We start from the raw sequence: 12,417 nt of genomic DNA on the forward strand, positions 1-12,417 counted from the left end.
CTTAGGCTTAAAATCCAAATTGTCTGATGTGAAAATTACTACCCCAGCTTTCTTTTGAGGTCCGTTGGCATGATAAATGATTCTCTATCCCCTCACTTTCAATTTGGAGGTTTCTTAAGGTTCAAAATGAGTCTCTTGTAGACAGCGTATGGATAGGCCCTGCTTTTTTATTCAATAAAACCCTGTGTCTTTTGATGGGAGCATTTAGGCCATTCATGTTGAGGCTAACTATTGAAAGATATGAATTTACTGCCATCATATTGCCTGTAAAGTCCCTGTGTCTGTAGATTGTCTCTGTTAATTTCTGGTATATATTACTCTTGTGTTCTTTCTTCTTTTATAGAATCCCCCTTGACATTTTTTGCAGAGCTGGCTTCGTGGTCACATACTCTTTCAGTTTCTGCCAGTCCTGGAAGCTCTTTATCTCTCTGTCTGTTCTGAATGAGAACCTTGATGGATAAAGTATTCTTGGCTGCATGTTCTTCTCATTTAGTACCCTGAATATGTCTTGCCAGACCTTTCTGGCTTGCCAGGTCTCTGTGGATAGGTCTGATGTTATTCTGATGTACCTCCCACTGTATGCAAGAAATCTCTTCTCCCTAGCTGCTCTCAGGATAGCTTCCTTGGCTCTAAGATTTGCAAGCTTCAGTGTTATATGTTGGGGTGTTGATCTATTTTTATTGATTTTGGGAGGGGTCCTCTCTTCCTCTTGGACATGAGTGCTTGTTTCCTTCCCCAGATTGGGAAGTTCTCAGCTATGTTTTCCTCAAATATACCTTCTATTCCTCTCTGTCTCTCCACCCCCTTGGGGATCCCAATAATTCTGACATTGGATCATTGCATGGCATCATTGATCTCTCTAAGTCTATTTTCATGGGCTATTAACTGCCTATCCCTGTCTTCATCAGCATCCTTCCTTTCTATCAGCTCATCTTCTAGATCACTGATTTGTTCTTCTGCTTCACTTACTCTGGCTATTAGAGTATCCAGTTTAGACTGAATCTCATTCATAGCATTAAAAAAAAAATATTAACATATAATGTATTATTTGTTTTAGGGGTACAGGTCTGTGATTCATCAGTCTTACACAATTCACAGTGCTCACCATAGTACATACCCTCCCCAGTGTCCATCACGCAGCCACCCCATCCCTCCCACCCCTCTCCACTTCAGCAACCCTTAGTTTGTTTCCTGAGATTAAGAGTCTCTTATGGGTTGTCTCCCTCTCTTGTTTCATCTTGGTTCATTCTTCCCTCTCTTCCCCTATGATCCTCTGTCTTGTTTCTCAAATTCCTCATATCAGTGAGATTATATGATACTTGTTTTTCTCTGATTGACTTATTTCACTTAGCATAATACCTTCTAGTTCTATCCATGTTGTTGCAAATGGCAAGATTTCATTTTTTTGATGGCTGCATAATATTCCATTGTGTATATATGTGTGTGTGTGTATATAATGTATATATATATGTATTTTTGTATATATAATGTTGAGGGTAACTATTGAAAGATAGGAATTTACTGCCTGTATATATGTATATCTAATATATAATACATACATAATATATGTATATATTATATATATTATATCACATCACATCTTTATCCATTCATCTGTTGATGGACATCTAGGCTCTTTCCATAGTTTGGCTATTGTGGACATTACTGCTATAAACATTGGGGTGCATGTACCCCTTCGAATGACTGCATTTGTATCTTTGGGGTAAATACCAAGTAGTGAAATAGCATTTTTAAGTTGCCCTGATTAGATCACATTTCTGCCCTTAGAGATTCTATATTGTCACTAACGCTTTTCTCAAGCCTAGGTCTTGACCACATGATTGCTATGCTGAATTCTATCTCTAACATCTTGCTTATATCCATATCCATTAGTTCTGTGGCAGAAGACATTGTCTCTGGTTCTTTTCTTTGTTGGGAGTTCCTCCTCCTAGTCACTTTGTTGAGGGATATTTGAGGGAATGGACAGAGTCCAAAATATCAACCATGACCCAAGCAGAATACACCTTAGAAAAAAATCTGAAGAGGTCAAAACTTCCACAGATAGGTCACCAAATCCAAGATGAGCAAAAATAATACAAAAGAAAGAAAAAAAAAAAGAGGTGGGCAGGGAGAGAGATTATAATCTCTCAGGGTGCACACAGCAGTTTGATCTGCTTGTTCCTGCTTGATTTTTGGTCTGTGTGTTAGAACACACTATATCCCCAAATTGCAAAGAAATCAGAACTTATATATATCAAGATAAAATTGAATAGAGTGAAAAATGGGCTAGTATGGGGCATAATCTATAAAACATGTATGTGAAAAAAATAAAAGTTAAGAAGTTACTTAAAAACATAGGTTGGGAAATAAGAATCTATTTGAAATGGGAACAGGGTTAAAAAAGAGAAAGAAAGAATAAGAAAAGAAACTAAAAGAAATGTAAAATTTTAGCCTGAAATATAAAGAGTCCTGAGGGAACACCTGGAGTTCCCTATATTATTTTACCCTGACAGTGGAGTTTTACAGTCCTGTGGGAAATATGTTTTCATTCAACTGTTCTTCCAGTCTGTCTTCTGGAGGAGGGGCCTGCTGCTCGGCTTCTCAGGCATCTTTGCCTAGTTGGAGTTGCCCCACTCCTTGTCAGGGGGATGGGCTTAATGTGAACTGGTTGTCTGCATGGCTTCTGTTCCCTGTCGTGTTTTTGCTTCTCTTTAGAGGGTTGGTGCAAATATGGCCTTGTGGGAATCTCTGGCCCAAAGCCACAATGTCACCGTTCCCCCTACTCAACAATTCCTCCAGGTCAAACTGTTTCCACCTCTGCGTTTACCAAACTCCACAGACTCATGCAATTCATGTCCACCAAACCTCTCTGGGGGGAGTTATGGGTCTCATGAGCATCTCTGTGCTTTGTGACTTTGCAATTGCTAGTGGCCATGGGCTCGGGCGTGCACCCTCTTCTGCAGCTCCCGGGTCATGCTGGGTGCTTCCCCAGTGTCCCTTCATGGGCCACACCACCCTGAGAGCTGTTCTTGTCATGGGCACAAGCCGTTTTATATCTCTCCTAGGATGTTAAACAGGCTGTACCTTCTAGTCCTTTTCAGAGTGGTCAGGCAGAGGGCAGTCTCCCTACCAGCTCGGCTTGTCATTTAAGGTGACCAGAGCTGAGAGTCCCTTCTGGGCTTGCTGACCATAACCATTCTCCCCATTCCACTGCTTGGGCACTTTATTGGGTCAGGCTCCTCCCCCATTCTTTCTTAGTCTCCTGGAATCCTGAGACCACAGTGACTCACCTAGAATTCTGCCCTATTTGTCCCTTCTGCCCTTTTAAGTAGGGGGTGTCTCTCACTAGAGCAGATTTCCAAAGGCCCAGATTTTTTGTTCTGGTGTTATATCACTTTCTGGTGACCGGCTTATGGAGACTCCCTCCCCCCTCCATTTATCTTCGGATATTTCCCCTGAAGGTTCAAGGTTCCACAAAAAGTAGTCATTTTTTCTGCTTGTGGAGATCCAGATAAATCTTCTTACATCTCAGGTTGAATTTGTGTGTGTTCAGAATGGTTTGATAGATAACCAGCTAAATTCGAGGGACCAGATGAAACAAGGTCCCCTACTCTGCTGCCTCTTGCTCCCTCTCCAATAAATCTTATTTCTATTCTAAACTCTTATAAAAAGACAGAAGATTATGATTTTCAAGTCAGACACCTAATAAGTGGCAGAACCAGGATTGGATCCAGAGTCCACAATCTTCATACACAATGGTGGCTCATTCCAAAATGGAGAGTCCTTATGTTCATATTTTATAGCAGTTGGTGTGAGGAGTCTGGGATTGGGAGTTAAAGCTGGTCTTAGAGATAGTAAGCAAGATGGTTATGAGTGATTCTGGGGCAGAAGAGATAAATGATGGAAATTCAATAAAACATTAAATTTGATAAATTACGGTAAAGGTGAATATGTTTGTAATATGTGCTATTGTTGAAGTGGCTGATAAGAATACTGTAACCACCTCCTACAGTTGACTACTTATATTAAATGAACAAAATGAAGATCAAATTTTTCTAGACCTGGTGTGTATCAATGTGCACCACTCTTCAGTGACTACCACCAATGAATTTGAAGTCAATGGGAAAGGAACTTATTTCTTATCAAAACAATTTCAATGCTTTTGGACTGCAGAGAAGAATACATTCTGATATGTGTACTGTGCCCATCATTTTCACATTTTATTTGTTGTTTTCTTTCAATACTATTAAGAAAAACTGACATACATTACTGTATAAGTTTAAGGTGTACAGCATGATGGTTTGATTTACACATATTGTAAAGGATTACCACAATAGGTTTAGGTAACACCCATCTTCTCATATAGAGACTATAAAAAGAAAAGGAAGAGGAAAAAAATAAAGGGAAAAATACTCCTTGTGATAAGAATTCTTAGGATTTATTCTTTTAACAACTTCCTTATGTATCATACAGTAGCATTAGCTATAGTCATCATGTTGTACATTATATCCCTAGTACTTATGTACCTTATAACTGAAAGTTTGTACCATTTTACCACCTTTGTCCAATCCCTACCACCACCCCTCCACTTCTGGTAACCACAAGCCTGATCTCTTTTTCTATAGTTTGTTTTTTGTTTTGTTTTGTTTAGAATCAACATATAGTGAGGTCATACAGTATTTGTCTTTCTTTGACTTATTTCATTTAGCATAATGCCTTCAATGTCCATCTATGTTGTCACAAATGGTAGGATTTCCTCATTTTTTAATGACTGGAATACACACACACACACACACACACATATACCTACACAACTTCTTTATCCATGTACCCATCGGTGTACACTTAGGATGTTTCCTTGTCTTGGCTGTTGTAAATAATGCTGCTTATGAACATGGGGGTGCAGATACCTTTTCAAGTTAGTGTTTTTGTTATCTTTGGGTATATCCCCAGATGTGGACTTGCTGGATCATTTGGTAGTTCTATTTTTAATTTTTTGACGATCCTCTATACTGTTTTCCTTAATGACTATACCAATTTACAGTCCCACCAACAGTGCACAAGAGTTCCCGTTCTTCCACATCCATGCTAGCATTTGTTATATCTTTTCTTTTGGATGATGGCCATTCTAACAGGCATGAAGTGTTATTTCATTGTGGTTATAATTTTCATTTCCCTAATGACTAGTGATGTTGAGCATTTTTTCATGTACCTGTCAGCATTTTTCATGTACCTATTAGCCTTTCATTTATCTTCTTAGGAGAAATGTTTATTCAGCTCCTTTGCTCACTTTTTAACTGGGTTATTTATTTATATATTTATTTATTTATTTATTTATTTATTTATTTATTTATTTATTTTTTGCTATTGAGTTGTATGAGTAACATATATTTTGGATAGTAACTTCTTATCATATATTGTTTGCAAGTTTCCCATTCTATAGGTTGTCTTTTCACTTTATTGATGGTTTTCTTTTGCTAGGCAAAAGCTTCTTAGCTTCAACTAGTCTCACTTGTTTGTTTTTGATTTTGTTACTTGTACTTTTGGTGTCATATCCAAAATGTCACTACCAAAACCCATGCCAAGGAGCTTTTTTATGATTTTTTTTAGGAGTTTTGTGGTATCAGGTCTTACATTTAAGTCCTTAACAAATTTTGAGTTGATTTTTTTTTTTTTTGAGTGGTGTAGTATATGGGTCCCCTTTCTTTCTTTTGTTTTCTTGCATATAAATATCCCATTATTCTATCACCATTGAAAAGAGTGTCTTTTCTCCACTGAGTGTTCTTGACTCCCTTGTCAAACATTAGTTGATTCTATATGCTTGGGTTTATTTGTAGGCTCTCTATTCTGTTCCACTAAGGTATTTGTCTCTTTTTATGCCAGTACCATACTGTTTTTATTACTGTATCTTCATAGTATAGCTTGAAATTGGGAAGTGTGTTACCTCCTCCTTTGTTCTTCTTCTATATGTTGAGATGTGTTCCTTTATGCCTAAATTTGTTGAGCTTTTATCAGGATTTTATGTTGGATTCTGTCAAATGCTTTTTCTCTATTGAGATCATTATATGATTCTTTTATTTCATTATCAATGTGATATGTCACATTGATTGATTTGCATATATTAAATTGTCTTTGCATCCCAGAGATAAATCCCACTTGATCATGGAATGATTGTTTAATGTGCTACTGGATTCAGTGTGCTAGTATTTAATTGAGAATTTTTCCATCTATATTTATCAGAGATATTGGCCTGTGTTTTTCTTTTTTAGTAGTGTCCTTTCCTGATTTTGGTATCAGGATAATGCTGGCCTTGTAAAATTAGTTTGAGAGTGTTCCCTTCTCCTTATTTTTTTGGAAGAATTTGAGGATTAATGTTAATTTTTGTTGAAAGTTTTGGTAAAATTTACCAGTGAAACCATCTGGTCCTGGGCTTTTCTTCATTATGAGATTTTTGATTACTGATTTAATTTTCTTACTAGTAATTGGTCTATTCAGATTTTTAATTTCTTCCTAACTTAGTCTTGGTAAGTTGTATGTTTCTAATAATTTTATTTGCATTTCTTCTAGGTTGCCCAATTTGTTGGCATATGGTTGTCCATAGTAGCCTTTTATGATCCTATGAATTTCTGTGATATCAGTTGTAGTGTCTCCTTTTTCATTTATAATTTTGTTGATTTGGATCCCTTCTCTTTTTTTTCTTGGTTAGTCTAGCTAAGGATTTGTCAGTTTTCTTTATCTATTCAAAGAAACAACTGTTTGGTTAATATTTTTTATTGTTTTTATGTTCTTATTTAATTTATTTCTGCTTTAATCTTTATTATTTCCCTTCTGCTAACTTTGGGCTCAGCTGGTTCTTCTTTCTCTAGTTCCTTAAGAATTAAGTTGTTTACTTGGGATTTTTCTTTCTTCTTAACGTGTTTTTTGTCTCTTTGCTTTTATTACATTCCATAAGTTCTGGTATCTTGTTTCCATTTTGTATGTCTCATTTAAAAAAATTCCCTTTAATTTCTTATTTAATCCATTTGGTTGTTCAGGATAATATTATTTGATTTACATGTGTTCATGAGTTTTCCATTTTTCCTCTTCTTATTGATCTCTAGTTTCATGCCATTGTGGTCAGAGAAGGCACTTGCTATGATTTCCATCTTCCTGAATTTGCTAAAACTTGTTTTGTGGCCTACCATATAGTCTACCCTAGAAAATATTCCATGTACACTTGAGAAAAAAACATACTAAATAATACCTGAAAAATGGTCCAAATCTAGGGAAAGAAACAGACATCCAGATCCAGAAGGCACAGAGATCCCCAAACAAAGTCAACACAAGGAAGTCCACACCAAGACACATAAAATTAAAATAGCAAAAGGGAGCAGAAAAAATCAGCACAAGAATGCAGTTACACACAAGGGAATTTTAAAAGCAGTACAAGAAAGCATTTATACACAGGGAAAACCCATAAGGCTATCAGCTGATTTCTCAGCAGAAACTTTACAAGTCAGATACAAGTGGCATGATATATCCAAAGTGCTGAGAGAGAGAGAAAAAAAAAACTAACCAAGAATATTCTGTCCAGCAAAGCCACTATTCAGAATAGAAGGAGAGATAAAGTTTCCTAGATAAGCAATATTTAAAGGAATTTATTACCACTAAACCAGTCTTATAAGAAATTTTAAGGGGAGTTCTTTGAGTGGAAAGGAAAGGCCATAATTAAGAGTAAGAAAATTAGAAAAAGAACATATGTCCCAGGTATATACAAACATAATAAAAGTAGTAGATTAATCACTTATAAAACTAGAATAGAGGTTAAAGCACAAAAGCAGTAAAATCAATTATATCTATAAAAATCAAAGGATACACAAAATAAAATAACATAAAGTATAACATTATATACATAAAATGTGTGTGGAGGGTAAAAATTTAGTGCTTATAGAATGGGTTCAAGCTTAAGTGACCTAAGCCTAATATAGACTGCTTTATGAATAGAATAGTACATACAAACCTAATGGTAACCACAAAGCAGAAGCCTGTAATAGATATGCAAAAAATAAAGGGTAAGGAATCCAAGCATATCACTAAGGAAAGCTATCAAACCACAAGGGAAGAGAACAAGAGAAGAAAGTGACAGAGAAACACTATAAAAACAATTGTAAAATAAGTAACAAAATGAAAATAAGTATATGCCTATCAATAATTATTTTGAATGTAAATGGATTTCATGCTCCAATCAAAAGACATAGGGTGACATAATGGAATAAAAAAAAAGACCCTTCTATATGCTGCCTACAAGAGACTCATTTTAGACCTAAAAACACATGCAGATTAAAAATAAGGGATGGAAAAGCATTTATCATGCAAATGAAGGTGAAAAGAAAGCTGGGGGAGCAATACATATATTTGACAAAATAGACTTTAAAACAGACTGTACCAAGAGACAAAGAAGGACACTAATCATAAAGGGAACAATCCAATGAAAAGACATAAAACTTTTAAATATTTATGCACCTAACATGGGAGCACCCAAATACATAAGGTAACTATTAACAGACATAAAGGGAGAAATTGATAGTAATGCAAAAATAGTAGGGGACTTTAACATTCCACTTGTATCAATGGATAGATCATCCAGACAAAAACTAAAAAGTAACAAGGAAATGGTGGCTTTGAATGACACATTGAATCAGATGGACCTAATAGATTATTCAGAACATTCCATCCCAAACAGTGGAATACATATTCTTTTGAAGTACATACAGAACATTCTCCAGAATAGACCATGTGTTAAGCCACAAAACAAGTGAATAAATTCAAAGAGCTTGAAATCATATGTCTTTTTTACTATAATGCTGTAAAACTAAAATCAACCACAAGAAAAAATCTGGAAAGAACACAAATATATGGAAGGTAAATAACATGCTACTAAACAATGAATGATTCAACTAAGAAATCAAAGAAAATTAAAAAAATACATGGGGACAAATGAGAATGGAAGCACAATGGTCCAAAATGTTTGGGATGCAACAAAAGCTGTTCTAAGAAGGAAGATTATAACAATATAAGCCTAACTCAAGAAGCAAGAATATTTTCAAATAAACAACCTAACCTTAACACTTAAAGGAACTAGAAAAAGAAGAACAAAGACCAAAGACAGTAGAAGGATGGAAATAATAGATTAGAACAGAAATAAGTGAAATAAAGACTAAAAACAACAACAACAACAACAACAACAACAACAACAACAACAATAGAACAGATCGATGAAACCAGGAGCTAGTTCTCTGAAAAAATCAACAAAATTGATAAACCTTACTCAGACTCATTAAAAAAGAGAGAGAGGACTCAAATAAAATCAGAAATGAAAGAGGAGAAATAACAATCAACACTATAGAAATACAAATAATTATAGGAGAATATTATGAAAAATTATATGCCAACAAATTGGACAACTTAGAAGAAATGGATAAATTTCTAGAAACATATAACCTCCCCAAACTACATCAGGAAGAAACAGAAAATTTGAACAGACTGATTACCAGTAATGAAATTAAATCAGTAATAAAAAAACTCCCAACAAACAAATGTCCAGAACTAGATGGCTTCACAGATGAATTCTACCAAAATTTAAAAAAAAAAGAGTTAATACTGGATCTTGATGTGGATGATATGGAGATGGAGAGCTATGAAGTCCCATGGAACACTGTCCTGCGAGGTGGGAGCACTGTCTTGGTAGGTATGAGTCTATTTATAAGAAATTCTAGAGTAGGCAAACCAATCTATAGTGACAAAGCAGATCAGTGGTTGCCTGGATCTGGGGTGGGAATGGGGACTGAAAGCAAAGGGGCATGGGCGCCTGGGTGGCTCAGTTGGTTAAGCAACTGCCTTTGGCTCAGGTCATGATCCTGGAGTCCTGGGATCGAGTCCCGCATCGGGCTCCCTGCTTGGCGGGGAGTCTGCTTCTCCCTCTGACCCTCCTCCCTCTCGTGCTCTCTGTCTCTCATTCTCTGTCTCAAATAAATAAAAAATAAAAATAAAAAAAAAGAAAGCAAAGGGGCTTCAGGGAAGGGTTCCAGAAAAATTGGGGGGAGTATTGAGAACATTCTAGATCTTAACTGTGATGGTAGTTACAATGGTACACAGATGTCACAACTCATTGATAAAAAGAAAAAAATAAAATAAAAAAGAGTTAATACCTAATTTTCTCAAGGTCTTCCAAAAAATAGAAGAGGAAGGAAAGCTTCAAAATTCATTCAATGATGCCAGCATTACCCTGATACCATAACCAGATAAAGACACTCCAAAAATGAAAACTACAGGCCAACATCTCTAATATATATTGATGCAAAAATCCTCAATAAAGTATTAGCAAACCAAATTCAACAATATATTAAAAAATTATTTACTATGATCAAGTCAGATTTATTCCTGGAATGTGAGGGTGGTTCAGTATTTGTAAATCAATGTGATACAATTACATTAACAAGAGCAAGGATAAAAACCATATGACCATTTCAATAGATGCAGAAAAAAAAATCTGACAAAGTATATTTAGTCATGATAAAAACTTTCAACAAAGTGGGTTAAAGGGAATATACCTCAACATAATAAAGGCCATAAATAAAAAATCCAAAGCTAACATCATACTCAGTGGCAAAAAACTAAGCTTTTTACTCTAAGATCAGGAACAAGACAAGGATGTTCACTCTCACCACTTTTATTCAACATAGTACTGGAAGTCCTAGCCACAGCAATCAGATAAGAAAAAGGAATAAAAGGCAACCAAATTGGTAAGAAGTAAAACTTTCACTATTTGCAGATAACATGATACTCTATATAGAAAACCCTAAAGCTTCCACTAAAAAATGGCTAGAACTGATAAATTCAGTAAAGTCACAGGATACAAAATAAATATACAGAAATCTGTTTCATCTCTATACAATAATAATGAGGCAGGATAAAAAGACATTAAGAAAACAATGCCACTTACAACAGCACCAAAAATAATAAAATACCTAAGAATAAATTTAACCAAGGAGGTTAAGTGCATTCTGAAAACTATAAATCATGATGCAAGAATTGAAGATGACACATACAAATGGGCAGATATTTCATGCTCATGGATTGTAAGAATGAATATTGTTAAAATTTCCATACTACCCAAAGCAATCTACAGTTTAATGCAATTCCTGTCAAAATACCAACACCATTTTTTTCTCAGAACTAGAACAAATAATTCTAAAATTTGTATTGAACCACAAAGACCCTGAATAGCTATACCAATCTTGAGAAAGAAGAACAAAGCTGGAGGTATCGCAATTCCAGATTTCAAGATGTACTACAAATCTGTAGTAACCAAAACAGTACGTTACTGGTACAAAATAGACACAAAGATCAATGTAACAGATTAGAGCTCAGAAATAAACCCATAATTATATGGTCAATTCATTCATGACAAAGGAGACAAGAATATACAATGGGAAAAAGTCTTTTCAACAAATGGTGTTGGTAAAACTGGACAGCCACATGGAAAATAATGAAACTGAACCACTTTGTTACACCATACACAAAAATAAACTCAAAATGGATTAAAGACATAAATGTGAAACCTGAAACCATAAAATTCCTAGAAGAAAACATAAGCAGTAATCTCTTTGATATCAGCTGTAGAAACATTTTTCTAGATATGTCTCCTGACACAAGGGAACCAAAAGCAAAATCAAACTACTGGGACTACACAAAGATAAAAAGCTTTTTGCACAGTGAAGGAAACCATGAACAAAACTAAAGGACAACCCACTGAATGGGAGAAGATATTTGCAAATGATATATCTGATAAGGGGTTAGTATCTAAAATGTATAAAGAACTTATACAATTTAACACCAGAAAAAAACAAATAATCCAATTAGAAATGGGCAGAAAACATGAATGGGTTTTTTCCAAAGAAGACATACAGATGGCCAACAGACACATGAAAATATGCTCAACATCACTCATTATCAGGGAAATGCAATTCAAAACCACAATGAGTTATCATCTCACACTTGTCAGAATGGTTAAAACAGAAAAGATAAGAAATAACACATGTTGGAGAGAATATTGAGAAAAAAGAACTATCATGACCTATTGGTGGAAATCCAATCTGGTGTAGCCACTGTAGAAAACAGTATGGAGGTTCCTCAAAAAATTAAAGATAGAATTAACATATGATCCAGTAATTCCACCACTGGGTATTTACCAAAGAATTAAAAAACACTAATTCAAAAAGATTTATGTAACTCTATGTTTATTTCAGTGTTATTTACAATAGCCAAGATATGGAAGCAACCCATGTGTCCATTGATATATGAACAATTAAAGAAGTGTGAGATATATATATATATATATATATATATATATATATATATATATATATATATCACACA

The sequence above is a fragment of the Mirounga leonina genome, unplaced genomic scaffold (genome assembly GCF_011800145.1).
Source record: "Mirounga leonina isolate KUSES-001 unplaced genomic scaffold, KU_Mleo_1.0 Mir_101414, whole genome shotgun sequence".
Classification (NCBI taxonomy): Eukaryota; Metazoa; Chordata; class Mammalia; order Carnivora; family Phocidae; genus Mirounga; species Mirounga leonina.